Genomic DNA, 13,362 nt, shown 5'->3' on the forward strand with positions numbered 1-13,362 from the left:
TCTGTACCGGTGTATGCTGGGGGCCACCCAGCTGTAAAGCAGCTTGGCAGAAAAGGACCTGGGGGTCCTGGATCCTGGGGTCCAAGTCAAACATGACCTAACTACTTATCCTTGTGGCAAAGGTGACAAATAGTGTCCTGTTTATAGGTGTACCATGTCCAGCCTGGGTTTCCCAGGACAAGAAATATGGACATACTGTTGACAGTCCAGCAAAGGGCCATGAGGGTTGTTATGGGACTGGAACATCTTTCCTATCAGACAATGCTGAGAGCTAGGGCTATTTAGCCTAGAGAAGATAAGGCTCAGAGGGGATCTCATCAATGTGTATAAATGATAGGAGGATGTAAAGAGGGCAGCGTCAGCTTTTTCAGTGGTACATAGTCAGGAGCAGAGGTAATGGGCAAAAACTGAAACACAGTCAGTTCCGTCTAAAAATAAGGAAACACTTTTTCACTGTGAGGATGACTGAGCAATGACACAGGTTGCCCAGAGAGCCTGTAGAGTCTCCATCCTTGAAAATATTGAAACACCATCTGGACAAGGTCTCAGGCAGCCTTCTCTTGGTGGCCCTGCTTAAGCAGAGGGGTTGGACAGTGTGACTTCCAGATGGCTCTTCCAGCCTCGAACATTCTGTGATTTTGTGCTTTAAAGCATGGCTAAATGGTAGTAATTATCTATGTATTTTCTAAAAAAACAAAACAAAACAAAACATCTTAATGCTGCTCAGGTGCTCAGGTGTAAAAAAATGGGGACAAGAAAATGTGTCACCATCAACAATGTCCTGGACATGGGACCTAATTAAACCACAACAAATTTGTAGATGATACCCAACTGTGGAGAGTAATCAGCTCACTGCAGAGTAGGGCTATCATTCAGAAGGACCTCAAAAATCTAGAGGAATGAGCTGTGTGAAACCTAAAAAACTCATATAAGAGACATGTGAAGTGTTGCACCAGAGATGGAACAACCCCATAAAGCAGACTGGTTTGGGAACTGACTGACTGTGGAGCACCTTTGAAGAAAAGGGTCTTGAGGTGTTGGAGGTAAACAAGCTGACCACAGGTCAGCAGTGTGCTCTTGTATTATAGCAGTAATATTGTATGTATTATATCTACTAGAATAATAGCAAATTATTTATTTTCTTGCCATTTTTGTTATGGAGTAAAACATTGTAACCTTTCAGTGTTAGTACTCTCTCACAGAAATCCAGGAAACTCTAACAGTTCACATGAGTTCAAAAAGCCTGCTGTTAGCAATTTTAAACTGAGTGTGGAGAACTAACTGAGTCTTAATTCACCGTTTAACTAACTTGATATCCTATGACAAGGTCACCTGCCTAGCAGATGAAAGGGAGGTGGCAGACGTATTCTTTCTGGATTCTAATAAGACTTTTGATACTGTCCCTCACAACATACTTATGAACAAGTTGTCCAGCTGTCAGATGAGCAGGTTCATATTGCACTCAGTAAAGAACTGGCCAAAAGGCAGAGCATAAAGAGTTGTGCTGAATGGGGCTACATCTGGCTGAAAACTGGTCACCAGCAGTGTTCCTCAGGGCTCAATTCTAGGGCCAGTTGTGTTCAATATTTTTATCAACAATCTGGCTTCAGGACTTGAATGCACCATTAGCAAGTTTGCTGATGGTACTAAACTGGGAGGTGGTGTTGACTCTCTTGAGGGACAAGAGGTCTTGCAGAGGGATCTAGATAGATTGGAACATTTGGCTATGGTTAATGGGATGAAATTTAGCAAGTCAAAAGGCCGGATTCTGCACCTAGGACAAGGTAATGCTGGGCACAGGTATAAACTGGAAGAAGAGTGACAGGAGAACAGCCCTACAGAATGGGATCTGGGGGTGCTGTTTGGCAGCAGGATCAATATGATCCAGTAGTGTGCCCTGGCAGCCCAGAGGGCAAACTGCAAATTGAAGTGCAATAAGCACGGTATAACCATACAGTCAAAAGGGTGATTATCCCACTGTGTTTAGCATTAGTGTGACCTCACCTTGAGTGCTGAGTGCAGTCGTGGGCCCCACAATTTAAGAAGGATGTGAAGGTCCTTGAGTGCATCCAGAGGAGGGCAACAAAACTGGTAAAAGGGCTTGAAGGAATGTCCTATGAGGAGCGACTAAAGACTTGTCTAGTTTGGAGATAAGGAGGCTGATGGACAACCTCATCGCTCTCTACAGTTTCCTGAGGAGGGGAAGTGGAGATGGAAATGTTGATCTCTTCTCCCTGGGATCCAGTGATAGAATGTGTGGGAATGGTTCAAAGCTGTGCCAGGGAAGGTTTAGACTGGCCATTAGGAAACATTTATTTGCTGAGAAGCTGGTCAAACACTGGAACAGGCTTCCTGTAGAGGTGGTCAATGCTACAAGCATGTCAGCATTTCAGAGGCATTTGGACAATGTCCTTAATAACATGCTTAAGCTTTTGGTTAGCCCTGAAGTAGTCAGGCAGTTGGACTATTCTATTCTATTCTATTCTATTCTATTCTATTCTATTCTATTCTATTCTATTCTATTCTATTCTATTCTATTCTATTCTATTCTATTCTATTATTCTATTCTATTCTATTCTATTCTATTCTATTCTATTCTATTCTATTCCATTCTTTAGTCATTTTACTACTGTTTTCTGGAGTCACTAGTGTGCAAGAAAGAGCAGACCTTGCCACATGCCCCCTTTCACTGCAGTGATCTACACCAACAAATTTCCTTCCTAATCTAGAATCTCCTTTTGAAACTACACTCCCTTGCCGGCCCAGCTCTTTACTTCGGTATATATTTTGTACCAGCCCCAGTAAAATCCCAAAAGCACCTACCAGCTTTCTATTAGCAATTTACTAGTTGCTGTCAATTCTGAAGAAGGGAGCTCTGTCATATGATTCCACTGACTATAAAGCCTAATTTTACTCCTTGATACCTCACATATCCAAGCAAAGGTAATTGGGGCAATGCAGGTAGTATCCAACAACTCCTCAGGTTCTTATAAAACATCAGGGCTTTTCTAAAGGTGATTGCATACTAGTTCAAATTACTTAGTTTACACTTCAAATACTGTTTTTTTTTCATAATTTGTTATTTACTTTGCCTTATTGTTGGTTTAATTTCTACCTGCTGTTCAGTACTTGGAAGAGGAAAACCTTTCATTCTGAGAGGTCGCATCAACACTCCAGTAATAATAAATAGGTCAGTCTTATGCTCAGTTTAAATTGATGTAGCTTAACAAAACAAAACAAAATTCTAATTGCCTAGAAGCAAGAGAAAATTCAAAGATATTAGCCTTAACAGGTTTAACTGTCCTAACTCCACTAAACAAAATTAATTTTTGAAGGTTAACACAACTGACAAAAGTGATTAAGAGAACTACCTGACCTTATTGAAAAGAGAGCCCAGAGCTCTTTAAGTGCACTGCAGTCATTACTTTATGTTTCAGTGTGTCAAACCCCTAAAAAAACTACAGTATGTATTATCATACATCACTAGTAATTAAGGGAAAGATTATACTCTTGCCTGCAGAGAGTCTTGAAAGACAGCAGAGCTATCATGGTTTCATGTAAGCTGCTAGGCTCATCAGACATAGGAAGGAGTGTAAAGCATCTGCTGCAAATCTTTTTTAAAATAATTGGGTTTAAAAAATTATCTTCTTGCTGCAGTTCCTAGGAAGAAATTACATGGTGCTTCACAAGCACAGGATTTGAGTTTCTGATTAAGATGGAAAATAATTCTTTTGTACATTTATATCCAGTCAAAGTAAATAGATTTCTTCATTCCAGTAGAAAGAAATACTCTCCTCTGGAGAATCAAATGGGAAAGACAAGAAAATGCATTTTGATAGTTATGATGATAACGATGGCTGTGATTTTCTACCTTTTTTTAACCTGACAATAGCCTCTGCTGTCTTACAAACTTAAGGTGTAATTGTCTCTGATCATGAGGCCTAGAAGGCCTGATTGTACATTCAGGATAATTACTTACAGTTTCACCTAGAATAATTTTATTACTTTACATTATTATAGTCAATAACTCAGGAAAGACGATCTGTACCTATTGAGTGCAGACTTCACCAGTTCTCAAAAGTTTCAAGGCTGGCTGTGTACTTTATGCAGGTGCAAAGAAGAGAGAATGGACATGATGGTAACATTTCTACAAGGATACATTTGTGACCATAAAAATATCAAATTATTAATTAACCAGTTTCCTGGAGAAGCTATAAAATATCCATTCCTTATGCTCAGACAGAATAAAAGACATGCATAGTTTTATGGACTGTCCTTACAAATGTATATAATTATAAAAACATTCACATTTCCATTTTGATTGGTTTAATTTAGCAAGAGAGTTTTCATTTTCTGAGTTAAATGCACTCTAGGACTGCTAGTAGAGAAACTATAATTGGTTGTGCAAAGTGATTAGGGTCATGTTTGTTGTTTATATTATTTAGTAAAGTGATACAACTGGAAGAAGCCATCTTTGCTTTCTGTGGTCTGATTCTTGATTATGGTTCAGTGATTTTTTATTTTAATTTTATTGTTATAAATAGTTTTAAAAGACAAATTTTGTTTTCTTCCTTAACATTCAAATTGTAGGGTCTAGACACTTAAGTATAGCTGGTCCTAACCTGCAATTACTGATATATTGAAATAACAAACTTGTTATTGCGGTGGTTTTGTTTCTGATTCCAGATTTTCTCTCTTTCAGCATGATTTGAAATTGAAATCTAAAATACAGGATGTCAGTGGAAAGATAGCACATTTTAGACAATGACCTTAGTATTCATTAGGAAATAAGACTTCATTAATGAGACTAAAATATCAAACCTTTTTGTTTATAAAAGGCTGACTAGAAAAAGGGAAACATAAACCCCATTTTTAAAAAGGGACAAAAAGAAGACCTTGGGAACTACAGGCCAGTCAGTCTCATCTCTTTGAGATCATTGAGCAGATCTTCCTGGAAAATATGCTCAGGCACATGGAAAATAAAGAAGTTATGCATGACAGCCAACATGGCTTCACTAAGGGCAAATCATGACTGACAAATCACGTGGCCTTCTATGATGGGGTTACAGTGCTGGTGGATAAAGGAAGAGCAACTGATGTCATCTAGACTTGTGCAAAGCATTTGATGCAATATTATGCATGACTCTCTAGTTCTCTAAATTGGAGAGTCATGGATTTGACAGATGAACCACTTTGTGGGTAAGGAACTGGCTGAATGAACACACTGAAAGAATTGCGTCAACAGCCTGATGTTCAAGTGGAGAGCAGTGACTAGTGGTGTTCCTAAGGGTTGGTACTGGGACCAGTGCTGTTTAATATCTTTGTCAGCAACATGGACAGCAGGACTGAGTGTACCCTCAGAAAGATCACTGACACCAATCTGTGTGGTGCAGTTGACATGCTGAAGGAAGAGATGCCATTCAGTGGGCCCGTGCAAAGCTTATGACGTTCAACAAGGCCAAGTGCAAGGTCCTGCACATGGGCTGAGTCAATCCGAAGTACAAATACAGGCTGGGTGAAGAGTGAATTGAGAGCAGCCCTGCAGAGAAGGGCTTGGGGATATTAGTGGATGGAAAACTGACTATGAGCCAGCAAAGTGTGCTCGCAACCTGTAAAGCCGACTGTATCCTGGGCTGCATCAGGATAAGTGTGGCCAGCTGGTCGAGGGGGGTGGTTCTCCCCCTCTAATCTGTTCTCATGAAACCTTCCCTGCAGTGCTGAGTTCAGCTCTGGAGCTCCCAACATAAGAAGGTCATGGGCCTGCTTAAGAGGGTCGAGAGGAGGCCACAAAGATAGTCAGGAGGCTGGAACACCTCCCCTGTGAGGACAGAATGAGCGAGTTGGAGTTGTCCGGCCTAGACAAGAAAAGGCTCTGGGAGACCTTATAGCAGCCTTCTAGTACTTTTAAGGGGACCTACAGGAAAGACGGGGAGGGACTTGAAGTGCTAAGGCTTGGACAACAGGCCCAAGCCAGAGTTGACCTATAGATGAATCCTGTAAATCTTTTAACTGATAACTTTGTGCTAGTAAGTATTGTACTAAGTTATAACAACCCACTTGTGCTGATGTAAAAAGCGCTAAAGCATCAAAATACTGAAGCCTGAACAACAGGCCCCACACCGGAGCTGCTAACTTAGCATGTAATAATTAACAAAGTGTGTAACTCGTTAGTGAAAGATGCACCCTAGAATATAATCAGTAGTGAGGATGAAATGCTGAGAGAATGTATCCAACTTCCCTTGTTTAGCCTTGTTCAAGGCTGAGAACCCAAGTGTTTGGCCTTGTTAGAGACTCCCTTGGTCACACCCTCTCCCGAGCCCAGGCCAGGCTCTGGGTGGAATCCAACAGGAAATTTTCCGCTCAAAACAAAGGTGCCAGCTCTTCTGGCTTGCTGATTTTTGGGTATATAAGGCTGGACCCGCTCACAGGGACTTTGGCAGCCTCACCTACGGGTGGAGGCACCGCGTAGGATTTCCCCCTTGCTGGGACAGGCTCTGCAAACCCTCGCTGTGACCGGGGCTGCCCAGCCACTGCGGGGCTGGGGGATGGGAACCTCTGCAAGTGGGGATGGATCTTCCTTAATCACCGTTCTCTCTCTCAGGTAGTAATGATTTGATGCATTACCCTGTATTTTCCTGCTTTTTGCTTTAGGTGCATTATTCTGCCTTTTCTTACTGCATGTCTTCTGTATTACACTGTTATGTCATTTGGTTATCACCAGTGAAATATGCCTGCAGTTTTCACTCTGGTGTCTGAGTTTAATTGGTATCCTTAACCAACAAAACAGACTCTTTATCAGGGAGTGTAGGGATAGAACAAGGGGTTTTAAACTGAAAGAGGGTCAATTCAGATTAGGTAAAAGGAAGAAATTCTTTACTGTGAGGGTAGCGAAACATTGGAATGGGTTGCCAAGAGAAGTTGTGGATGTCCCCTCCCTGGCAGTGTTCAGTGCCAGGTTGGATGGGGCTTTGAGCAACCTGGTCTAGTGAAAGGTGTTCCCCTGTCCATGCAGGGGCCTGGTACTAGATGATTTTTAAGGTCCCTTCCAAGCCAAACAATTCTATGGTTCTATGATAATACACTAGTATGCTTCAACTTGGAGAAAGTTTTTGGGAGACACCCTATTTCTATATCCTTGTGATTTGTGATAACGCTGCTAGAAAAAGTGCTGCCTAAAGATAATTCAGACATTTGTTTCTGAGATGTGATATCTTTGATCTTTGTAATATTTTAAGATATGCATAGTAATTATATAACTGTAATCTTTCCAAATAATGTTCTTCAGACAGTTTTTGCCATTCTGAAGCACACTCTGTAAACAATATACACAACTGAAGAGTGGAAAGTTATTTATTGGTCAACACAGACATTAAATCAAAAGGACAAGTAAACTCCTAAGCATTTAAGTTCACCATCCTTGATGAGTCTCTGCAGTCAGGCAGCCAGAGTCAGTTGAGAAAGTCAGGGTCTCTGATCTCCTGTCTCCTGATTCTTTGACTTTTTCCATTGTATTTTCATAGTTTCACGTCAGTATTTCTCTTTGTACCTGAGTTGCTAATACTATATCAGCAATTGTATTTCTATCTGTGCTTTAACTTGTAGTGCATATCTTCTTTACAGACTTTCTCACAAGTTAATATCTATTAGTAAAACTGAGTCAAGGTCACAGAGCCATGTGGCACAAAACTAGGGCATAAATTAAAGACATCAGAACCCTAAGGAGCAGGGTTACAGAAAAATGGGACACCTCTAAACCAGTTTTCTGAAAGGAAGTTTATTGCCAACTCTAGGATCACTGTACAAATTAGGGATAATTATGAATAATATATTCTCCAATTAAAAAGAAATTGAAGATACAGTGGTAGAATGATGTACAAAACTCAGAAATATTTTATGATGTTCTTAGTAGGATACTATAATTCATCTTAGAGGAAAAGCTTATATATTTAACATAGTTTCAGAAAATGGGAAATACAAAGATTACTAATTAAAATTCCAGAAAACTAAAAATATGAACTCTCACCTAACTCACAAATGCAAACTAAACGCATAAACATCTTGATAGGGAAAACAAAAAATTGTAGCATTTCTGTGGGTTTCATGAAGATCTATCACTTCAGCTAATGGTGCATGAAATCAAGAGACTGACACAAACCTCCAAATAGAAGTAAATGGAAGCTTGATTATTGAAGGGATGAGAAAAGACAACATTGGTCAGTAGTCCTGGGACATTATAGCTGACAATAATGTGTACTTATTGGCTCTTAATGATTAATCTAAACTCCTTAAAACCTACTGAGGAATTTTGTTTAAAGAAAAATGAGGCTCTATAACAACTACTCAATTCTTTGACCAAGTCCATTCCTTATTTTGGAATAGAAAATATACTGTACTGAAAATGTACTCTGGATTATTTTCCTTCATCCTTGAAGGATACCAATACTATTAAAAAATACTAGTCTAGACAGATTTCTTTGCTTACTTGTCACTTCAATTTCGAACAAGTTGTTTTCCAGAATTAGGAAGCACAAAAAGAAGAAAGATATTGGTGATTCCCCAGCTTAGGTACCACTGCAGTGAAAAACATTTCAGTTCTGAGGCTTTTCTGTACAAATTGTCCTGATTTTTTTTTTTTTTTTCATTATTGAATTCTAACCTCATATGTTTTACTCTTTAAATTTTCATTTTTTGTCTTTTGGATCAGATCTTATCTGTGCTCCTTATTCTTTGTAGTTGTCATATTTATAGGGAGAAGTAATACATTTTGTTAGACCAATAAGTGTATAATTTCCCCTTACATTTTTTTCTTAATTCTAATCTAAAAATTAGTAAAATTCCAGCACAGACCAAAAAAATATTTATGACAACCTTTTGGAAAAAGATGTTAACCTGGCTTCATTTCTGAATACAGGAGTCATCTTCTAACATATTTCCTGCTCTTTTGCAGTGTTTTTCTCCCCAAAACAGTATTTAAATAATACTGTTAGACTTGTACGGTCATATTGTATTGAAACAGAGATATAAAAGGGAACAATTTTTCACAGGGATCCAAACATAGATTGGATGTTCAGACCTCTGCTCCTCCAGGATGTGCTTTTCTGTCTTAATCCTACTGAAAGCATGGGATTCAGACTCCCTAGATAAATATGTCTACACTATAGAAACCCACCTGAGAACTAGGCTCTAATTGTAGTAAAGGTCAATCTATAGGCACTTCATCTGATATATCTTAAACATTTCTTTTAGCAGGGGATGAATTTCATTTAAGGTTTACCTAATTGTTTCTATTGCCTATGCAGAGAGACCTACATGTCTAAGATAGAAATACAAAAACTAAGTTAATGAATATTTACGTAAACTAATACTTTTTTACATAAATCAGTATAATTATATACTTTTCAGATTCCTTTGATATGTCTTATTTCTCATCATCTGTTCCTTCTTTTGTCATTATTACAGCCTGATATCTATGAATACCTGTACTAGATGCAAAATACAGGGTTTACAGAACATTTCTGAAAATTTATATACCCAGTAAGTTCCCAGTTCAGCAATGCTTTCTAAACTCATTACTTAGCACATGCTTAAGTGTAATTGAACTTAATGAAGTTAACAATTATCTTAAATAAAATGTTTTAATATATAACTATGCTTCCTGTTGACACCTGAGACTATATCATCATAATTATCTATTGATGGGAAATCTTATAGAGATTTTAAGAATTTCTATTTCAGTAGTAAGTTTCTCATTTGATTTTAAACTATTTTACTCATTTTATATATGCTTGTATATAAAAGATGAAACACCATCAAAGAAAATAGTCTGTTATACAAGCATAAAATGTCATGACTACAATAAAAAAGCTAAACATTTTTCATTATATATCTGACCTTCCAAGAGTGTGCAGAATCACATCTTAAGATGATGCCAATATGTATCAGGAAATGAGCATATTATAGAGAAAAATAACATAATTAAAAAGTAATTTTGTCTTGTAAAGAATTAAAATCCAACTGCCAGTTCATATAGCACTAGAAATTTAGAAGCAAAATTCCGTGTTCTCACCCTTCCGCAAAGTATGGTTTATTACAGTTGAAGAGGTTGAGATAACATCAGAGAAAGACTGGTAACTACAGGATGGATTGAGTGATCTTTGCTTCAGTTTTAAATTTACTCCTGGTCATTTATGTTGACTGCTGATTTCTGCCTGTGGACATGTTCTGCCTGTTGACTGTTGATTTCTGCCTGTACTTTTGTATGCATATATAACTCCAAACTCTCTGGAATCAGATTAACATTTAAAGAAATCCATGACCATTTAAGAAATTAATGTATGTGAGATGATGATAAATGAAATTTCACTGTCTAAACTAATTGTTCTGAAAGGCTATGCTATAATGAACAACTATCTTAAGTGTCTGGCTCATGAAACCACAAGTTCTTTAAAAAATTCATAATTCAAAGACAAAATGATTATGAGAACCATTTACGATTGTCCTAAGATACATAGGTTTATTAGTTGAATTAGAGGATGTATTAACTAAAGGTTTGCATGTTATAAAAATCATGGCTATGGAAAACTTAGTGTACTTTCTTGATCTATCACTACTTTCTTATCAAAAAAATGCTTTTATACACCTTAGAATTTGTGTGTTCCCAATTTATAAGCAAGTAGATTAGCCCCTGATGAGGTGGGAGTTGATGGTGTTGCACTCTGGTGTTGCACTCTGGCAATTACAATGACAATGTTACTGAATATCTTTCACAGTGACAAAGCGAAAATGTTTGATTTTATTCAAGAAGTTTACAGAGTGCTTATTCAGTGTCACACAACAGTGAAGTTGCACCTAGAATATTGGCTGATCACTGCTTTGATGCACTTTCTCTCCTTTATTCCTTTTCCTTTTGTCCTTGATCTTCTTTTCTGTATTATTCCCATTGACAATACAAAGCAACAAGACAATCCATCCCACCATGTAGACTATAAATGCATGTTTAGTAGCTCAGCTCTGCCTTTAAACTGGTGGAAGAAGTAGTGTGTCATTGTGGTTTTCTCCTCAAAAAAAAGTCAGTAGGACATTTACTAAAATGATTGACATTTTAGTTCTTATTCTGTGGGAAACATTTAATGTAATAACCTCTTGTTGGGAACAAGGATACATTAAATTCCATAGCCTTCTCTGCTTCCTCCATTGTTTCCAGGTTCTGAGCTAAGTTCAGGTATCTGTGAGTACACTCCAGTGCAGAGTAAAGACCTTTGGCATCCACATAATGACCCTACTAACTTTTGGATACTCTGCAGTGTTTCTTTCTCTCTCTGCAGATACTATTATAGATACATGAGAATCCTTTTCTAAACAAAATATAATTTCCTCAGAAAAAAAAAATTCCAACACCATCAAACTGTGATTTGATTTTGCAAGTTATATTCTCTTCAGTGAACATCCATAGGGTAGTATGAGGATCAATTTTTGTCTCATTACCACTAAGCTACTTACTGTACCTATCATGAGGGGTTTCAGATACCAAAGCAGCTATTCTGAGAAACCAAGTCATACATGCATATGCATACATGTTTGTACATACACACAGAGAGCAAATGCACACTTGTTTTTTTCTAAAATATATCCCCAAATTATAATGTTATCTTCTTTTCACGGGTCAAAATCAGTTGTCACATTTTATATGAACATGTTGTTTAATATTCATTTCTGTGGTTTAATTATTAAAAAGTAAGGTTTGGTACATGATGTTGGTCATGGAGTGAATTAGAAAACCTATTCTCTAATGCTGAGCCTGAGAGTGCACAAATTTACCAGTGCTTAATTCTGTTCCTAAGCAATGAATTCTTGTAGCTAAATATAAATACTTGAACAGCCTCCTGAATGCAAGTGCCATAGCTAGCTAAATACAAGTATATACACATGCACTGCATCTGAGCACCTGGGCACTCAGCTCTCGCCTGAGCTCCATCATAATTCTCAAATCTGGAAAAGGACTAAACGACACCTAAACCCATGGTAGCTACAATCCAGTAGTCATGCTCAGACCATGAATAAGCTTTGATGTTTTTTTGAGTCACAGCATTTGCATTGGTTTAATTCAAAAACTTTCTGGGGAAAAATGAATATGACACCCAGATTCATTACCCTTCTTTGTGCCAGAGGATTCAAAAGCATGAAAGAATGTAATATAGGCTAAGACTAACCTGGAATGAGTACATGCTTCACTCAGTTAAGAAATACTCAACATAAGTTATCTAAGGTGATCACAAACCATATGGCTTTTACCACGGAAAATTTCTTTCTGCTAGGTTATGCTATACAGAAAGAAGGCTGCTGTGTACTTAGGAAAAGTAGAAAAAATATTCTTACACTTCAAAATCTTCTAAAAAGCAAAAGTGAATACATCTTGTACAGAGAGATAAGAATTTGTTATTAGTCCAGTTAATGTTTTAACAGCTTAATAGTCCAGGCTATTTAATACAGAAAAGCCTCATTAACAATACAACTAAAACTGTTATTCCAAAAAAACACTTAGACACTACTAGTAGCTATCCCTGTTCTCTGGTACAGTGCTCACATCTAAGAAACATCCCTTGGGATCTCAGAGTCAACACTTTGTCCTTCCATGAGAAGAAAGGGGGGAAAGGAGGTTGTGATGAGTTGACAGTGCCTTGCTCTCTCTGCTGAGAGGAGTATTAAGTCAATAGTGGAGGCTTCTTCCTCTTCTTGCTAGCAGAAATGTGATGCTGATGTCAATACTTTCTTTTCCTTTAATCTTGGGGTCTGCTAGTGGTTATTCTTCTATTTCCATTATATACTTTGCTTTCTTTTCATTGTCTGAAGGCTGAAGTTTGAAAGTTGCCCCCAGCTTCCCCTGGCCATGTTATCCCAAGGAGCTGTTGTTTGTTGCACAGTGGTTCCCAGGGCTCAGTCTAAAACAGAACAGGCAACAGTCACTGACTACTGCACAACTGTTAAACCAAGCCTCAATCAGCTCAGGCTGAGGCAACTGTAGACAAGTCCTGAGACCCTGCACTGTCAGGTCAGTACAAAGCCTGTCTCCTTCTCCTGGTAATGGCAAATGTCATATGTATTGGGCTCAAGGATGAGGAAAAAGTGTTCAAACATACTCCTAATGATAAGCATCCATTCCAGTACATGAGCATCTAAGTGCTTTACAGAAACCAGTGATTTTACAGAATCTTAGTGTCTGGGAGATGGGCAGGAAATGTCAAAGTGTTCATTAACTCTGTTATATCATTCATTTGGGGATATTTGAAAATGAAAATATAATTCCAATATGGAAATGGAATGTCAAGTTTCTACAGTTTACACTGGAATGGATGCTAGCAACTT

This window comes from Athene cunicularia (assembly GCF_003259725.1).
Source record: "Athene cunicularia isolate RWA chromosome 4 unlocalized genomic scaffold, athCun1 chr4_part1, whole genome shotgun sequence".
In the NCBI taxonomy this organism is placed as follows: domain Eukaryota; kingdom Metazoa; phylum Chordata; class Aves; order Strigiformes; family Strigidae; genus Athene; species Athene cunicularia.